The sequence below is a fragment of the Cebus imitator genome, unplaced genomic scaffold (genome assembly GCF_001604975.1).
Source record: "Cebus imitator isolate Cc_AM_T3 unplaced genomic scaffold, Cebus_imitator-1.0 Scaffold20, whole genome shotgun sequence".
Classification (NCBI taxonomy): domain Eukaryota; kingdom Metazoa; phylum Chordata; class Mammalia; order Primates; family Cebidae; genus Cebus; species Cebus imitator.
Window position 1 is genome coordinate 667,320 of NW_016107335.1, and position 5,542 is coordinate 672,861.

Consider the following 5,542-nt stretch of genomic DNA (forward strand, 5'->3'; position numbering starts at 1 on the left):
TTTTGTGTTTTTAGTAGAGAAGGAGTTTCACCATGCTGGCCAGGATGGTCTCGATCTCCTGACCTTGTGATCTGCCTGCTTTGGCCTCCCGAAGTGCTGGGATTAGAGTTGTGAGCCACTGTACCTGGTCAGTAACTAATTCTTAAAAACTCAAATCCCAAACTCCTTGCAAGCCCCCTTGAGAACTTCCTGGACTGCAGGAAATGCAGAAAGAGCTTTTTGAGAGAGCAGCACCAGGGAAGGCACCTGACTCACATCTTGAAGCACTGCGACATGCGGCCACACACCGCCACATGCTGCCACACGCTGAAACCTGGAACACGGAACCTTTGCAGGCATAGCCAGACTGGTGGATAAGGAGGGCTCATGTGAAAAAATGTTTTCTTCCTGCTGAAGGATGAGGGGCCTGCCAGGGGAAGAGAGTTCCAGAAGCAGGAGCAGCCCCCTTGGCAACTGAAAGCCTGTCCTGCTGAATGGCGTCCAAGGAGCACGTCTTAGTGGGGAATGTGGGGAAGCTCTGGCCAGGCTCAGCTCTTCATCCAGGGACGATGATGCCTGCATGGCTGAGGCAGAGGTGAGAGGTCCCCTGGGCTTCTCTGGGTGGGGCTGCAGGCCTGGGCCAGACCCCCAGCTGAGCCTTGGAGACTTTCAGGGTGAGCTGGGCTCTGAGCTGCAGGACAGCCTCTGCCACGCGGGACATGGGGAGTTGAGGGGTAGCAGGTGGGTGTGGGGCAGAGACCGGAGAGGAGGGATGGGTGGAGGAGGAGGCAGAAACATTCCCAAGGAGGGGCAGACCTTGGGGTACTGAGGTGAGGTCCCTCAGCCACCAGGAGGAGTCTGGGCGGGTGTCATTGGGAAGTGGACCCCTGAGGGTGGGAGAGGCATGCTGCGATTTCAGTGCTGAGAGAGGAAGATGAGAGGGCAGCCTGACCAGGCGTCCTGTTTGGCTTGAGTCCTGACACTAAGCCAGAGCGTCATAACCGGAGACAGGACTGCAGCCTGCACCATGACTCTGCTGGGAAAGTGAGTAGTTTCTAGTGCTTTCTCTTAACTGGGATAGAAAAAACTAATTTGTTAGATTCTTAGGTACAAGCCTCATACCAGGGACTATACTGTGTTGATTTGTCCAGTAAGAATCCCAGACTGGAGGAACGGTGGCCCTTGTATCCACCACTTGCTCCCCTGGTGCCAGGTGAGGCGTTCTTGAAGACACACTGGGGGCAGGCCAGTGACAGGAATCCCCACTGGCAGCATTCAGTCATTGGCAGGTGTGAAATTCCTGAAATACCAGAAAAGTCGGCATCCCTTGAATAGTAATTTACACCATAAAATACACTGATATTAAGCGCGGTTTGATGAGTTTGAACAGCATATTCATCCACATAACCTGTGCTCCAGTCAAGATAGAGAACATTTCTGCCACGCCAGGAAGCACCCTCCTGCCCGTTCCCACGCCAGACAGCAGTGTTCAGGGTTCTGTCACATGGGGGGTTTTGTCTGTTCTCGGGCTTTGTGTGCGTGGAGCACACAGTAGGCACCCTCATGTCTGCTTCCTTCACCGGCCCACTGCTGTTAAGATTCACCCATTTGTTGCACCCATTAGTAATTCATTTCTTTTCATTATAGAGTAATATTCCATTTTTTAAAATACACCACAGATGACTTATCCACCACAGATTGCTTTTAATATTTAAGTAGGGAGGGAGGGAGGGCTCTATGACTTCACTTTGCTCTTCCTTCCTGAATAGGTGTTATTCTATGGTTGGGGAACTGAGAGGTCGTTCTGCACAGTACTGAGGGTCAGTATTCCAAGAATACACCTGGGTGCCTGAGAAATCACGTGGCAGAGGCTAGGAGGCCCACTGACTGGGTACTAGAGCTAGTCTGTGCTCATTATCCTAGATTCCCCAACACCCTTCACGCCAGCCTGCCCAAGCCCAGGCTCTCTGGAAAATGGCCACATACCCTTCGGGAAATGGAAGGGAGTTAAAAGAGCACATGCTGGTGAGATTATCTGTGTCCTCCCTGAAGCCCCAGGCTCTGTGTGTTGGGTGATTCCTTGGGAAATGGGTGAGAAGCTGTAACTTCATCGTTAAGTCCAAGTCAGACCTCACTTGCTAGGCCTGGAGTTGTTCTGGTTATATTGACCAGGAAGGAATGTAGTAGACTGTCTGCCTAGTTAGGTTCTTGGCCCCAGGGCTGGTGAGTAACCGGTGGAGACTCCTGTGGGTCCTCTTGGCTGTCAGCTGGCCGTGTTCTCGCTGCTGCGGTGGTTAGTGGTGAAGCCTGGTCTCTGGGCTCCGGGGTCTTCCTGTCTTTGTTGAAGCAGTGTTTCTTCAGTGTCTGCAGCACCTGCTGCCCACGTAGAGCGAGCACTGGGGCACCTGCTGGGGACGGCTCTCTGCTCACTGTTTATTTCACAAAGTTTTATAGCAGGAGTGTCTTCTGTGTGCCCATGACATATCACCCTGAATGCCAGCTTTCCCACTGCCATCCCAGCGAGGCCCAGACCTCGTGGGCTGAGAGAGACCCGCTGCCCAAGTCCCGGGAGACTCCTGGCCGAGGGCTTTACCGTGTCATCCAAGGGCGGATGTGGGAGAGGTTAGCTGGACACCAGTAGATAATGCCCTGAAGGGAATGTGATTTCCTCTGTCTTACTCATTCGGCATTAGGAACATGCCTTGGACAACAGTGGCTGCTGTGAATATTCTGTTTTTAGGGCAAAACAGATCTGCAGGAGCTGGGCAGTCGGACCGTCGTGCTGCCCTCCCACTTAGTGTAATGTGACTGTGGGCCTGTTTGTGAAGTGGAGGCAATGATGGCACATCCTCCTTGGATTGCTGCAAATATTAAGTGAATTAATGTGTAAATCTTTCAGAACAGCATCTGCACAGAGGGGTCGGGTGGGGATATCAGCTTCAGTTCCCACTTTATGGTTGTTCATACTGCATGTTCGTTAGTAATTCCTGGGGTGCACGAAAGCTACCACTTTTTGCATGTGTGTTTTGTATCTGAACCTTTATGGGATGTGTACAAAGCTGGGAACCATATCATCTGCAAATACGAACCTTGAGGGCCATGCTACCTACTGATGGATCGGGAAGCATTTCGGAGTGTCCATGTGTCCTCATGCTGACTAAAGTTGTTTCTTGTAGATGCTGTTTTTCAGGTATCTGAAGAGTTCATATTGGAAAGCTAGCTAAATATCCTTCAGTAATGGAGTACATAATTTAAACACAGCCTGCCTATACTAGGGAATATTATGTAGCCTTTACCTGAAATGAGGCAAACGTACCTATCCTGATACAAAAACATCTTTAAGACATATGCAAAATAAAATTTTTTAAAAAGGCAAGTCAAAACAGTACAGAGTATCATGTCATTTCTTTTTTTTTTTTTTGAGACGGAATTTCACTCATGTTACCCAGGCTGGAGTGCAATGGCGCGATCTCGGCTCACCGCAACCTCCGCCTCCTGGGTTCAGGCAATTCTCCTGCCTCAGCCTCCTGAGTCGCTGGGACTACAGGCACGCGCCACCATGCCCAGCTAATTTTTTGTATTTTTAGTAGAGACGGGGTTTCACCATGTTGACCAGGATGGTCTCGATCTCTTGACCTCGTGATCCACCCGCCTTGGCCTCCCAAAGTGCTGGGATTACAGGCTTGAGCCACCGCGCCCGGCCCTGATGTCATTTCTTTAAAAAATCACATTTGAGCATAAGTAACGTATGTGTTTGGGTAAAACTACTGATGGTTCTGACTTCTGAGAGAGGACTGGGAAGTGGGTAGAAGTAAAGGAACTCTCACATTTCCTCTGTGTATTTCTGTACAGACTGAACATTTTCCAAATGGGAATGCAACAATATTATTTGTGTAAGAAAGATGAATTGAGCATTTAATTCAAGAAGCAAAAAATAGAAAACTGAAAAGGGAAGAAATGAGTAAATATGTGAGAATACATTTATGAATTTAAAACCCAAAGGATATAATAAAATAAAGGAATAAAACAACTAGAAAACTTCTGGAAAGTCTGGCAGAGAAAAGAAAAAGAACACAAGTAATTAACATCAGACACGAGGGAGGGAACATGCTCCCATACAGAGGAGAGGCAGCACGAGACAATCCCCAGGAAGAATCAGAGGGGGTTTGAGCTACCCAGTGTTGAAAGGCATATTAAAAAGCTACGGTATGGAAGTGTTAAGGAATAGGCAAACAGGCCGACAGAGGAGAACGAGAAGTCCGGAGCGCACACACTTAAGTGGGACATATGTGTATAATGAACAGCCATCCCAAATTCATAGGGAATTACAGGTTTTCACTAAGAAAAGTTAGTTCCCTACCTTATATAATGCGTAAAAGAAATATTCCAGATGGAATACAAATCTACATGTAAAACTAAAACCAGTAAAATATAAAAAGATAATAATTTGACAAGTGAAGGGCTTGGAAGTCATCACTGCTGTCCCCACAAGAAAAAAGCTGAGCAAATGGAAAATCAACAGCTCTTCTCAGATTCATCAGAGAAATGAGGTCATGGGACAAACTTCTATCCTGAAAACTGGAGAGGCAGACAGATGAATGCAGAGAATCAGAACTTACCTGAGAAGCCAGGGCCAGAAGCTGCTGCTGGAGCCAGTACTGTCAGGACATTCACAGGCCAACTGGCAAATGTAATTAGCACAGAAATGAGAAGCCAGGTGTGATGTGCACCTGTAGTCCCAGCTCCTTGGCAGACAAGGGCAAGGGCAACTCTTGAGCCCAGGAGTCTGAGTCTGCAGTTACTGTTTTCAATCACTAAAGCAGTTTAAAAGTATAATACCCACTTCTGGAAAACGATGGTGTAATTGGTATACACTGCTTTGGGGCAACATTAAATTGGTTTACATTAGTACATCATGACACTGAAATATATATTGATATATATCAGTTGTCACAAAAATGTTCATACCTATTAGCTGAAGAATCTCAGTTTAGAGTATTTTGTCTAAAGAAGATAAACATGTCTTAATATTGCAATTGTCTGAGTGTAATTTCAGGGTTTGGGGTTCTGGGAGTGTTGGGATGGCTTGAAGCCAGGCTGAAGTTCATATGGGGCAGCTTTTTGGGACTGTTCCGCCCACGACTGCGAGAGCTGCAGACTCCAACCCCTTCATGACCAGGGTCACCATCCCAGGGTCACCACTGAGGCCAGGAAACACCACCTTGGACAAAAGCAGCCCCAAGATGGACTTGCCTCCCCGGATATTTCATCTTCTACTCTTCTTCTGAGTCTTAGAGTGATCTTTAAATATCTTGTACGCTTTAAAACTTTTAGGATGATGTACTTTATAGTTGGTTCCATTCTGTGAATCATCTTCAGCAGGAAGATGGGTGGGTCTGAACTTCTAAGTCTGCCCTATCCAGAAGCAAAGCCCCTCCCATGGCTTTTCCCCCATGTGAATTTTAGTTTACCAAGTTCTAGAAAATCCCATGCAATTTTGATTGAGATTACATTAAATTTATAGCTAATGAGGAAGAGGAGGATGGTTTTTTTTTTTTTTTTT